Source organism: Onychomys torridus, chromosome 23, assembly GCF_903995425.1.
Source record: "Onychomys torridus chromosome 23, mOncTor1.1, whole genome shotgun sequence".
Lineage (NCBI taxonomy): Eukaryota > Metazoa > Chordata > Mammalia > Rodentia > Cricetidae > Onychomys > Onychomys torridus.
Genome location: NC_050465.1, coordinates 1,018,902 through 1,033,273, shown reverse-complemented (window position 1 = coordinate 1,033,273; position 14,372 = coordinate 1,018,902). Strand labels below are relative to the sequence as shown.

The 14,372-nt window shown below is 38.9% G+C and overlaps 1 protein-coding gene across 1 annotated transcript in view; it reads left to right on the top strand.

Annotated features, from left to right (window-relative positions):
• The window catches only part of Trip12 (thyroid hormone receptor interactor 12), a 114,400-nt gene that overhangs the window by 1,350 nt on the left and 98,678 nt on the right, over positions 1–14,372 (top strand). The gene's annotated exons all lie outside the window — the stretch shown is intronic.

Below are 14,372 nucleotides of genomic sequence, written 5' to 3'. Positions count from 1 at the left end.
AAGTACCCAAGCAAGAGGATCAGAGTTTATGGCCATCTTGGGCAACATTATATAACAAGACAGGGTCATTTAAAAAATATATATATATTGAGGAGAAAGATTGGGGGAGGGAGGATCCCCTACTGGTCCCACTATCACCAAAGATCTAGTTTAGAAGTTAAGGGTAAACTTAACTTGTGGCCCACACCTTTAATCTCAGCCAGCACTCAGGAGGCAAAGGCAGGTGACCTGTGTGTGTGTGTTCCAGGGCAGCCTAGTCTACAGAGTGAGTTCCAGGACAGTCAGGGCTGCACAGAGAAACCTTGTGCAGAAGGGGTGGGGGGGGGGGGGAGCTGTTAAGGGTTAGAGATTTTACTGAGTGTTAGAGCAAATGTACCTAACAAAAGCAATTCCAGGTCTCTGTCCCCAGTACCAAGAGGATGAGGGTAGGGGTTGGTGGAGTAGTTAAGGAGTAAAGAACTTAATTGTATAAAATGGAATGTACACTAAGTAAAACAATAGTAAATGAAGACTAAAAATCTTACAGAACCTATTAGAAGTTAAGTACACATTACAAAAGTTACAATACGGGAAACAAAAGAGCAAGGATGCTTCTAAGTTCCAAGAACACAAGGAATTAAAAACAAAACAAAAAATAATAAAGTTGGAAGTTAACATTCTTGTGTATTTCTGTTAACAAGACAACTACAAGCACTTAAGTTTGGGAGGAAAAAGTAAAGAGAGATGCTCCACATGATCCTCTCTAAGGACACAAAGTTGCTTACGTTACAACTCAACAGTATATTTCAGATGGGCTGTGAGAACTAATTTTGGGTTTCCAGACCATCAGATGAAACTGGGTTCATCTTAAGGCAGCACAAGGTACTCTTATTTATTTCAGAGTACCGCCCACAGTACAGTGAACAGGAATTTAAGTCAGGGTAGAACTCACACCAGCTATGATAGGCAAAGAGATGCTTAAATATACACTGAAATGCTCTAACTCAAGTCTTGAAGGCTCATTTACAGATACTTCAGTGTTATGGAAGATTACTTTAAACTATGTTAAAGGTGTGTTACATTTGTTTATATGCTGCATTTGTTTAATTACATGAAAATGTGTTGCTGTTTTCACCTTGCCTATCTAAGGCACCTGATTGGTCTAATAAAAAGCTGATGCAGGCGGTGGTGGCACACACCTGTAATCCCAGCACTTGGGAGGCAGAGGCAGGTGGATCTCTGTGAGTTCGAGGCCAGCCTGGTCTACAGAGTGAGATCCAGAGCTGTTACACAGAAAAACCCTGTCCTAAAATACAAAACAAAACAAAACAAAACAGAGCTAGTCTAGGACAGGAACCCAAACTGCACAGAGAAACCTTGTCTAGAAAAACCAAAAAACAAAAAAAGAAAGACACTTTAGGCCGGGTGGTGGTGGTGGTGGTGGTGCACGCCTTTAATCCCAACACTTGGGAGGCAGAGGCGGATCTTTAGGATCTTTATGAGTTGGAGGCCTTCTACAGAGCGAGATCCAGGAAACTCATAAAGCTACACAGAGAAACCCTGTCTCCAAGGGAAAAAAAAAAGCTATGGGGGCTGGAGAGATGACTCAGCGGTTAAGAGCACTGGCTATTCTTCCAGAGGTCCTGAGTTCAATTCCCAGCAACCACATGGTGGCTCACAACCACTTGTAATGAGATCCGGTGCCCTCTTCTGGCCTGCAGGGACACATGCAGGCAGAACACTGTATACATAATAAATAACATCTTTTAAAAAAGCTGAATGCCCCTAGGCAGTAGAGGGGTTGTGGGGAGGGAGGGCTGGCGGGCAGAGAGAATAAGTAGGAGGAAAAAAAATCTAGGCTAGGGAGGAGGAGAAGAGAGAACAAAGGAGAAAAAGACTCCCAGGGTCAGACAGACACAGAATAGGACATACAGAATGAAAGAAAGGTAAAAAACAAACATAGAGACAAACGCAGAATGAAGAAAAACAGGTTAAGTTGTAAGACCTAGCAAGAAATAAGCCTAAACCGGGCGGTGGTGGGGCACGCCTTTAATCCCAGCACTCGGGAGGCAGAGCCAGGTGGATCTCGGTGAGTTCAAGGCCAGCCTGGGCTACCAAGTGAGTTCCAGGAAAGGCGCAAAGCTACAGAGAAACCCTGTCTCAAAAATCCAAAAAAATAAATAAAAAAGAAAGAAATAAGCCTAAGCTAAGGCTAAGCATTCATACATAACTACTAAGTCTCTCTGTCATGATTTGGGAGGTGTTGATGACCCCAAAGAGAGTTTATTACACTTCAGTTTATATATAGCTTTAAAAATCCATGTATGGCATTTAATTAAAGCACAGGCCTTTAATCCCAGCACTTGGGAGGCAGAGCCAGGCGGATCCCTATGAGTATGAGGCCCACCTGGGCTACAGTAGAGTGAGTTCCTGGAATGGCACATAGCTACAGAGAAACCCTATCTAGAAAAGAAAAAGAAAAAAAAAATCCATGTATGACAACGCTGTATTTACAGAAATAAATGCATCCTTCTAAAAATAAACAAACTAAAATGATGAGTTAATTAACATAAATTAGTGTGGGAAACTAAGCTTTTGTAATATACCAAAACATTACTGTAGCTTTAAATGATAACTATAGTGTAACTGTAGTGTGTGCTACATAAGAGGATGAGAGATTACCTCAGTTACATGGCAAGAACATTTCAAAAATAAAAGCTAACTTTATTATTTGTGTTCAAATAATGGACAATTAAAGAATAATATGCAACTGACCAGGATCCCTACCCCTTACTCCCACAGGGTTTCAGTGTAGCCCTGGCTTTCCTGGAATTTGCTCTATAGACCAGGCCTGGAACTCAGAGATGAGCCCACCTCTGCCTCCTGAGTGCTGGGATTAAAGAACTAAAGGCAAGCAAAATGGTCCCTAGTGGTTTGGTGCCTGAATATTAGGATTACAGGGATGTTCTAACAGGTAGTACTGAATCTTTGACCTCTCCTGAATTTAGGACTTCACATTGTTAGGCATGGACTCAACCACTAAATTATTCCTAGCTCAATCTTTGACTTTTTAATATAATATTTTATTTATGTATATGGGTATGATGTTTGTATGACTGTATACTATTTGTGTACCTGTTGCCTGTGGAAACCAGAAGATGATTTTGGTTCCCTTAGAACTAGAGTTACATACAATTGTGAGCTGCCATGTAGGGGCTAGGAAATTTAATTCACACACTATGAAGAGCAGCTTAACTACTGAGCCATCTCTCCATATACAATCTTTGTCCTCTTTATTTTATTTTTTAAATCTTTTGACATGAAGAGTAGAAATCTTTTTTAATTCTTGTAGTGTCTGGCACAAATGTTATGCCACTATAACATATAGTGTCAGCTATAGTTTTCTTTTTTGATGTGACAGTTCTTATGAAAAATAGAATTTCTTTTTTTTTTCTTTCCCTGAGACATGGTCTCTTTATGTAGTCTTGGCTGTCATGGATCTCACTGTGTAGGCTAGGCTAACCCCAAGCTCACAAAGATAGATCTTCTTCCCTCTGCCTCCCAGGGCTGGGATTAAAGGTGTATGTCACCACTCCTGGTTATTTTAACTTTATTCTAAGTTTGTAGCTATTGTAGGATATTGAAATTTTCAGTTAGATTTATTAAAATTAGCTGCTTCGTTTTTTTCCTTTTTGGTGGTGGTGAAAAAGTCTCTCATGTAGCCCAGGCTGGCCTGAAATTTGGAGCCAAAGATGACTTTGAACTTCTATCTCCAGGTCCTGGTGATTGGATTACAGACATGTACCACCATATTCAACAAAATTAAATGTTTAAAAACTTTTTGTATATGAATGTTTTGCTTTCATGTATGTTTGTCCAAAAGTGTATGCTTGGTCTTCATGAGGTCAGAAGAGGGTATTAGAGCCCTTGGAATTGAAGTTGATGATTGTGAGCTATCATGTGGGTGTTGGGAACTGAATCTAGGTCCTCTGCAAGAGCAACAAGTGTTCTTGACCACTGAGCAATCTCTTCAGCACCAAATAAGGTACTTGTAAGGATTTTTTTTTTTTTTTTTTAAAGATATAGGGCAGAAAGACCTGTTGATCTTCTGCCTCCACTTCCTCAGTGTTAGGATTATAGGTATGAATCACCTTGGTTTATTTGGTACTGGAGAGGGTTTTGTGTATGCTGGGTAGAGTACTTTACCGACTGAACTATATCCTGAGCTCACTATTAAGGAATTAAGGCACAAGACAACTTTGGTAAATTGATAGTAGCTTGTATTTTTTTTTTTTTTTTTTAACTAGATGGCAGTTTACCAATACATATCCATCGCATTTCTGTTTGCCAACATTACTGGAGGAATATGAAAAGCAGTGAAAACAATCTGTTCTTGGAGTTTTGTTGTGTTTCATATCGTTGACACAGGAGTTGTTTGGTCATGTTTGGCAGAAAGTGTACTTAGTACATGTAAAGGTCTAGGTTTAATTATCAGCACTCCAAAACTCTTCCTCAAATGAAAAGGAAAAAAAAAAGAATTATATAGGAATACAGTATTCTCTCTCCCCCTCTCTTTCTCTCTCCTCTCTCCTCTCCCCCTTTACTTTCTTCCTTCCTTTCCCCCAAAACAGGTTTCTCTGTGTAGCCCAGGCTATCTGATGTTCTGGAACTCACTTTGTAGACCAGGCTGACCTGGAGATCCATCTGCCTCTGCCTCCCGTGCTGGGATTTAAAGGTGTATGCCACCACTGCCTGGCTGGAATATAGTATTTATCATGAGCAGCATTCTATAGGTATTCCATTTTTTTGGTTTTGTTTTGTTTTGTTTTTGTATTTTTGAGACAGGGTTTCTCTGTTTAGCTTTGCGCTTTTCCTGGATCTTGCTCTGTAGACCAGGCTGGCCTCGAACTCACAAAGATCCACCTGCCTCTGCCTCCTGAATGCTGGGATTAAAGGCATTTGCCACCAACGCCCGTCTATAGGTATTATAAAAGCAAGCTTTTTGCATTTAGAAATCGACACAAGAATTTTGCAAGAGGTTTATGCCAGCAATTCCAGCATTTTTACAGGAGAATTGTTGCAAATTCAGTTAGTCTGGACTATATAATCAGTTTGAGGGCAATTTATGCTACAGAGAGAGACTCTGTCTTCTTTTTTTAAAAAACTTAATGTGCATAGGTGTATGTATGTTTTGTCTGGTGTCCCTGGAACTGTAGATCAGCAAACAATTTTGAGCTACCATGTAGCTGCTAGGAATCAAACCTTGTACTCTGGAAGGGGAGCAGTGCTTTTTTAATGTCTGAACTATCTCTAGCCCAAGACTCTGCCTTAAACAAACCAAAGTAAATAAGATAAAATCCTCTTGTTTTTTTATTCACTTTTATTAAGATGAACCAGGTGGGCTGGAGATGTGACTCAGTAGGTTCTGGGTTCTATTTCTATGCCCAGCCTGAAAGACAAATGAAAAGTAAACATAGTAGTTTGTGAGTGACTGAAGTGATGGCTCATTGGTTAAGAACTTCTGTTCTTCCCCTTATTAAGGGTGTTTTAGAGGACCTGATTCAGATCCTAGCATGTAGGCAGACATTTCTGTCCCACCAGACTGTTCCCAAATAACTGGAGGTTTCTTTCTATGAAAGCTCAATCCATAGCTTGGCTTGTTACTAACTAGCTCTTACAACTTAAAATAACTTTTTTTTTTAATCAATGTGCTTTTTGTATCATGGCTTTACTACCTTTACATTGTACTGCCCATGCTGTTTCCTCTCTGTCTGGCTACTCCTCCCTTCTTCCAGCATCCTCTGTACCTGAAAACCTTGCCTACCTATTGGCTGTTCAGGTTTTATTAAACCAATCAGAATGACACATATTCATAGTGTACAGAAAGTTTATTCCATAACACTAGCACCCATGTCAGATGGCTTATGCCTATAACTCCAGCTCCTGTACTTCCAAGTCTATCTTTCCCTCCCTCTCTACCTCAGAGTTTCTTTGAGTAGGCCTGGCTGTCCTGGAACTTGGTCTGTAGACCAGGCTAGCCTAGATCATCTTAACAGACTCTGTGTCTGTTACTCAGTGTTCATATCCAAAGATTACACATGCTCATAATTAAAGCATTGTAACCTTAAAAAATACCTATGGGAATGCTAGGCAGATACTTTAAAAATTTAATATTAAACTGGGTAGAATAAATTTATATTCTAAGCTATATTTTTTTAAAAAAATTATTTATTTTATGTATATTGGGTATATTTGTTTGTCTCATGTGTATGGATTACTGTGGAGGCTAGAAGAGAGAGAGGGTATTGGATCTCCTGGAGTTGAAGTTACACTACAGTCAGTTTTGAGTCACCTGATACAGGTATCAGGAACTGAAAAGCAGCAAGTGCTCTAAACCACTGAGACGTCTGTCTAGCTCCAGAAAGATATACATTTTTTTGAGAGAATGGAACCTAGAACTTTTCACACATGCCAGGCAAGTCTTATTATCTAAGTGATCTGCCTTCACTAGCCCTTGAGGAAGCAGTATTTTTTTTTTAACGGTACTATGCTTAACAAAATTTCTTTCTATAATAACTTAAAAATTACTGAGTGAACAACAACAAAAGTCAAGTATTAGGTCCTTTTTCTTCTTCTTTTTTTCTTTTTCTTTTTTGGTTTTTTGAGACAGGGTTTCTCTATAGCTTTGGAGCCTGTCCTGGACAAGCTCTGTAGCCCAGGCTGGCCTTGAACTCACAGAGATCCACCTGCCTCTGCCTCCCGAGTGCTGGGATTACAGGCGTGCGCCACCACCGCCCGGCTAAGTATTAGGTCGTAAGCAGTATTCAGAATAATAACCAAAAAAAACCAAAAAAATCTGAATAAATGGTAATCAAATATCCTAAGACAGCTTCCACCAAAGGACGTCTGTAATTGAACAAAGGGACTGATGGGAGTTAACTCTCTTTTATTTTATGAAACATTTAATGCTATTTGGTACTCAGAAAGTAAACAAGAAATGTTTTTAGTGCTTTTCTGCCCTCTTTTGAAATGGTTCTTACCATGTTACCCTGTCTGGTCTCATCTGTATAATTTGAAGGGATCCTTCAGGCTCAAGAATAGCCAGGACTAAAGATAGGTACCACCTGTTCCAGATGTACTTTCATTGTGTTTCTTTGCCAAAATTTAGCACAAAATTCAGTGTCTTAATAAGGGAATCAAGTTCATAAAAATAATAAAGTCCAATAGCAGTTTTATTTTTCTTTGCAGTTCATTTAAAAATTGAAGATTTAGTTGAGTGTTTTGCCTCTATGTGTGCACACCATGTACATGCCTGGTGCCTATGGAAGTTAGAAGAGGGTGTCAGATCCCCTGGAACTGGAGTTATAGTTGTGAGCTACCATGTATTTCTGTCATGTCAGGTCGGTTTTCTTTGGTATATTTGCGCACTCGTACGTCTTGAAGGACATACCCTTACTAGACACTACCATTCACTGTAAGAAAAAAAGGAGGTAAAATGTCTAATTAGATACACACAATATAATAGAGAAGAAATGTGGAGCAGCAAGCTATACTACCTTATTATACTGTGTAACTTGACTATGAGTGTGCTATAAAAGGTCAGAAATTTTGGGCTAGAGTGATGGCTTAGTGATTAAGAGCACTTGTTGCTCATCTAGAGGACTTGTTGATTTCCAGTATCCACATTAGGCAACTCAAAACTACTTGGAACTCCAGTTCAATGGATCCAATGCCCTCTTTTAGCCTAAGGAGCAAGCATACACAATGAATAAAAACTTTAGGGCCAGCAAAATGGCTCACCAGGTCAAAGTACTTTCTGGCAAGCCCAAGTTGGAAGAAGAGTCAGCTGCCCTAACCCCAATTCATATGCACTCATGGACACACAGAAACAAACTTTAAAAATAATAAAAAGTAGCCTGGAGGTGGTGGCACACGCCTTTAATTCCAACACTCAGTAGGCAGAGGTAGGCAGATCTTGCATTTCAGGCAAGCCTGGTCTACAGAGTGAGTTCCAAACAGTACTGTTAAAGAGAGAAATCCTGTCTTTGAAAAAAAAAAAAAAAAAAAAAAAAGCAACATATCATGCCTACTTTATGGTTCTGCTGTAACAAACAATGGAAACTAAAACTGCAGTATCTTAATAGTACCATGAAAGCAGTTCATTACAGTAAACTGAGCAATAGTCCCAGATATCCTAGAGTTATAGTAGATCTTGCTGTGAAATCAGACTAAGCTTACAAAGTGGTAATTATGGTATAAAAAGGTGAAACTGAAAAGGCCATTCTCAAAAAATGTTTCGTAAAACAAGACAATATTTGGGACCAGAATTTGGCTCCCAACACTTGTCAACAACTGTCCAAAAGCACCTTTACTCAAATATATATCTCCAAATGTAGACATACACACACCTATCTACACAGATTTTTTTGTTTTGATATGTTTTGTTTTGTTTTTCAAGACATGTTTTCTCTGTAGCTTTGCGCCTTTCCTGGAACTCACTTGGTAGCCCAGGCTGGCCTCGAACTCATAGAGATCTGCCTGGCTCTGCCTCCCGAGTGCTGGGATTAAAGGCATGCGCCAGCACCGCCCGGCCAGATTTTTTTTTAAGCCTATACTTTAAATTTTTTTTTAGAGAGTTATTTATTTATTATGTGTACAGTACTTTGCCTGCATGTGTCCCTGAAGGCCAGAAGAGGGCACCAGATCTCATTACAGGTGGTTGGGAGCCACTATGTGGTTGCTGGGAATTGAACTCAGGACCTCTGGAAGAGCAGTCGGTGCTCTTAACCACTGTGCCATCTCTCCAGCCCAAGCCTATACTTTAATCATAGAACAGTTTGTATAATAAATAAATCCAAGTCGGGTATGGTAGCACACATCCTTCCAGTCCTGCTGAGGTAGAGGAAGGTAGAGGATCTCTGAATTTGAAGACTACATTATATAGAGTTCCAGGCCAGCCAACACTACATAGTGAGAACTGTCTCAAAAAATAAATCATAATAAATAAGCCCAATCTTTCATTTTTGTTGTTTTTGAGACAGACTTGCTGTATACCGGGTTACTCGGATCCTATTTCCACTTGCATAGTACTATACTGAAATGAACCATCTCATAAAGTCCAATTTTTTAAAGCCTCAAAACAAACTGGCAATCAATTCTTTCAGTACATCTATTTACAAGGGGAGGAAATCTTTATAGAAGCTGGTGCCAAAAAAAAAAAAAAAAAACAAAATAAAACAAAAAACAGATGAATCATAGCTAATCTTCTCCATCTTACCCTGGCCACTGCCAGATCATAACTAAATTTGTTGAATGGATTTTTAAGACCTTTTTAAACTATGATAGGAAAGTAGAGTTTATAATTTGACCCAATTCCATACAAAAGAACTGTTTGTCCTTCCTTATTCTAAGCAAACTATCAAGAAGCATGATAGCTCTCCCAGCATTCAAGAGGCCGAGGTGGTAATGAGCATTATGTCCAATTCCAGCCTGGGCTATTTCATCAAGACAATGAATATAAGAAAAAAAAATGCTGGGGTGGGGAGTTATTATAAAGAATTTCAGCCCTTTCTTTGGCACATAGAAAATTATAATTTTAGGATATGATAGTCAAATAGTCCAAAGGAACAAAAGATTGCTAATACTTTTACAGAATTTTAAATCACAGAAATGTTATTTGATAGACTAGGGGACAAGCCTGTAATTTAGTAACCCTAATAATCTTGAGCAGACCCAAAGCCAGTTCATATTACATTGACTCATGAAACGGTACCACCTACTTAAGAAGCAACTTTCAAAATTGAAGAAAGAAAACTTTAGTATTTTTAGTGAAGATTGAGAGACAGAAAGCAGGAAGGGGAATGGAGGGAGGATAGACAGAAAGAGAGGGAGAGAGAAAGAGAAAAATGTGAACAAGTTACCATATCCTATGCAATGTCTACAGGTTTTCATTATGGAATAGACATTTAATGTGCATCTTCTTTGTCACATCTCCCCCTTCTGTTTCTTCTGTGTTATGCTTTTTGAGATAGGGCTCATTTAAATCATTATTATGTGAAGCACAGCCTTGAACTCACCCTACTACCATAAGTGCTAGGTGACAGGAAAGTAGTGGAATCACGCTATCATAAACAGTACTGGAGGTTGAAGTAAGGGCTCTGTGCACACTTAACAAGAACTCTACCAACTAAGCTGAGCCATAGGCTCATCTCCATTTTGTTTTTTGTTTGTTTGGCTTTTGTTTTTGAGTCATGTAGCCCACAGGCTGTCTTTAAACTTGCTAGTTAACTGAGGAAATCTTGCTTCCTCCACTTCCTAAGTGCTGAGATAACAGACATGGGCTCAGAGACCATATGCTTTATTTTATGTATTAATGCATGCTTGACTGTATACCACATACAGTGTCTGCTACCTGCAGAGGGTTAGATACCCTGGAACTGGAGGTTATAGATGGTTGTAGGCTGCCACATGGCGGCTGGGTGCCAAACCAAACACCAGATTCCCTGTTCTTAACTTCTGAGACATCTCTCCAGCCGGGCATTCTCAGTATCTTAAGCATGTGAGCTTCAAACTATGAATTAAATATACTAATTTGGTATATGGTAAATTAAATATACTTATTTGGCACAACAGTATACTCACTGGTTACATTAACGGCAAATTTTAAATGGGCCAATGAGTCCTATAATAGTACTACTAGAAAATTAAAGAACCACAGTAATAATGGCATGTGGATTTACATGCCTAAATCCAGAAATGAAGCCACAGCCAGAGAATAACCAAAGCTGTAACTACACAACACAGCATAGAGAAAATTACTAAATCTTACAAGAGTAAGAACTAAGGTAACACATAAAGGACAGTACAATGCAACAACTCCACAGCAAATGAAACAGCCACCCTTCCTTGTGACATGTCATTCTTGCTTAAGAAAGAATGTCAAGGACTTAAAATAAGTCTCTACCTTTAAAATAGGAATACATAACCTTCAGGATTCCTCTAAAAGAGTGAGAAGAGCTGAGAAATAAATAAAAGTAGTCTTACAAAAAGCTTACTATTTTATCACTTCACTGGATTCAAACTCCATAAAGACCTACAACTACCAGTAAATAAACAAACAGTACAAACACCAAAACAAAAAGTCCTTAATCTCCATAATCTTCATCTAAAATTCTCCATTAAATTGACAGATTACACATGGTAAAATGGTTCAACTGGTAAGAACATCTAATGCCAATCATGTGGATGGAACTACTTAAATATACTAGATTAATAATATAATGTAGCAGAAACAGAGAGGGAGGTGAGTTGTGAGGTGTTTTCTGACAAATTGACTTCTCAATAGCAACAATAAAGCCAGAAGGCTATAAAGTTATATTTTCTTCAGTATGGTAAAGTTAAATGTTAAGAAGAAATACATCAAGGGGCTGGAGAGATGGCTCAGCCCTTATTAACACTTCCTGCTCCTTTAGAGCAGGTTCACTTCCTGGCATTCACATGGCAAACTGTAAACTCCAGTTCCAGGGATATGCCTCCTCTGGCTTCCGTGGCACAAAACACACATATGGTGCACATACATACATGCAGGCAAGCAAACACATATAAAATTAAAATACAAATAAAGAAATGTTGGTAAACTCACTTTTTGTATTTTCTATAAAATGTGAAAAGTACACACTTGCCAAGATAGTGACTTGTGTCTGATCCCAACATTCTGGTAGCAGGCCAGCCAGATATACAAGGTTTCAAACATGCCTAGGTTACACAGTAATCCCATTTTAAATAAATATAAAGGTATAGATGTTGTTACTCACACATAGACAAAGACTAGATTTTTCTCTATTAAAAATAATAAAATTCGCAGGGCGGTGGTGGCGCACGCCTTTAATCCCAGCACTCGGGAGGCAGAGCCAGGAAGATCTCTGTGAGTTTGAGGCCAGCCTGGTCTACCAAGTGAGTTCCAGGAAAAGGTGCAAAGCTACACAGAGAAACCCTGTCTCGGAAAACCAAAAATAAAATAAAATAAAATTCCAAAAAAGGCAATAAGCCAGAAAGAAAAACATGGTAAAACTTCATCTCTAGTCATCAGGATTTTTAAATGTTCTGAGACAAATCTAAAGAACAAGTATATTGAAAAATGGAAAATATGCAAAAACTAGATAAAGCTAGTGTTGTAACATTACTTTCAAAAAGATACAATTTTTTAATAGCAAAGGCAGTAAAAGAAAAAAAAGTAGAGTATGTTGATATAAGGGTAGATAAATCACATCTCATTAAGAATTATTCTAGTTCTACAGAATATGTAAGAGCTACCCCTAAAGTAAACTATGGACTCTAGAAACTAATGTACTACAATCAGGGTGGCTTGTGGGGCTATGTATCTGAAGGTTTAGACTACTTAGAAAACTTCTGTACCTTCTATGAACTAAATTTGCTCTGAAATTGAAGTTTAAGATTTCATTATTTTATGTGTATGATTGGTTTGCCTATGTGTATGAACATGCACCGTGTTCCTGCCTGTTGTACGGATGCTGGATCCCTTGGAACTAGATGCCAGATGGTTAGGAGGCAAACAAGAAAAGGAGCCAGGTGGTGGTGGCGCACGCCTTTAATCCCAGCACTCGGGAGGCAGAGGCAGGCAGATCTCTGTGAGTTCGAGGCCAGCCTGGTCTCCAAAGCAAGTTCCAGGAAGGGTGCAAACTACACAGAGAAAACCCTGTTTCAAAAAAAAAAGAGAGAGAGAGAGAGAGAGAGAGAGAGAAAGAAAGAGATGGAAAGACTGTGATTGACATTACAATCTTCAGGAGGGAGGTTCACAGGAGGCCTTTATAAATCTCCACACAACACAGTCTATTTTTTTTTTTTCTGGAGCTGAGGACTGAACCCAGGGTCTTGCTGCTTGCTAGGCAAGCGCTCTACCACTGAGCTAAATCCCCAACACAGTCTATTATTATCACTAGAGTGAATAGAGAGGCTAATACAGGGAAAGTTGGGCATAGCCGTTCATGCCCTTAATCCAGCACTCAGAGGAGTTGGAGACAGGCAGATCTATAAATTCAAGGGCTGCCTGGTCTACATAGCCAGTTCCAGGCCAGCTAGGGCTAGTGTGACCCTGTCTCAACCCCCATCCTCTTCCCAACACACACACACACACACACACACACACACACACACACACACACACACACACCACCAAGTGCTATTAAGGATGTAGGGGAAAAGGAACTGTTTTAGAGGAATGTAAATTGCATAGCCATTATAGAAATCAGTTATGGAGGCTCCTCAAAGAACTAAAAACAGAATGATCTTGTCATTTCTTACTGGACAAGATGGCCTTGGCAGTTCTGCTCTTTCTCAGCAGTTTGTTAGTGTGTAGTATACTCAGGTGATCCTACCCTCTGTTTGGGGAAAATCTCCTAAATTTCCCATGTACACACGATTTGAGTTCTGGCCAAGTACATGGCTGTTATCTAGCCCAGCTATCATACTCTTAAGTATATAACCATAAGGGTTTCAAGTCAGTATACCACATAAATACTTGCATATCCATTTCTACTGCTGTGATATTCAATACAGCCAGGAAAATATAGCTAGCCTAGGTGTGTCCATTAAAGTGAATGAATGAACACAATATGGTACACTGGCTAAATGGAATTTCATACATCCATAAAGAAAAATGAAATTGTAACATTTACAGGAATGTATACATTTTGAAATAAGATAGACTTGTTTAAAGACAAATACCACGTTTTCACTCATATACAAAAGCAAAATTAAAATAGTTATTTATATGTATGTTTGTAGGCCACAAAACTAGAAAAGTAGAGGAGAAATCTAAAGGGAGGTTGGAAACAAATGTGGAACATATGCATTAGAAAGCAGGAGGAACAAACAGAAAGTAAGGGAAGAGGCATGGGAGAGGGCAATGGTGAGGGAAATGAATTAGAACAAAGTAGTGACATGTGTATGAAGATGGCATTATGAAACATTACTTTATATTAAGCTTCAATTTAAAAAAAATTTTTTAAGCCAGCTTAGATTAGAGAAAAACAGAATACCCAGGGCATAGGGAGTACTATTACAAAATAGTAGTACAAGTTCTAAGCAATGCAATACAGGGAAAGAATACAGACAATCTTATGAGTAAAGGTTTTCTCCAGGAGGGAAAAATAAAAAGGAGGGGTGCGTCTGGAATGAGGCTAAGAACTTGTACTAGACAGGAACAATTTCAGGAAGACCTAAATAAACGAATAGCAAATAAATGGTAAATGCTCTGAAGAAAGCCTGAAGCTTCCTTAACATTGGAGGACAACACAATACAATTATATAAGGCACGCTTTTCCAAAGAAGTTCCATTCCAAATCACTACAAGCTTTTCTGTTCCCAAAACATAC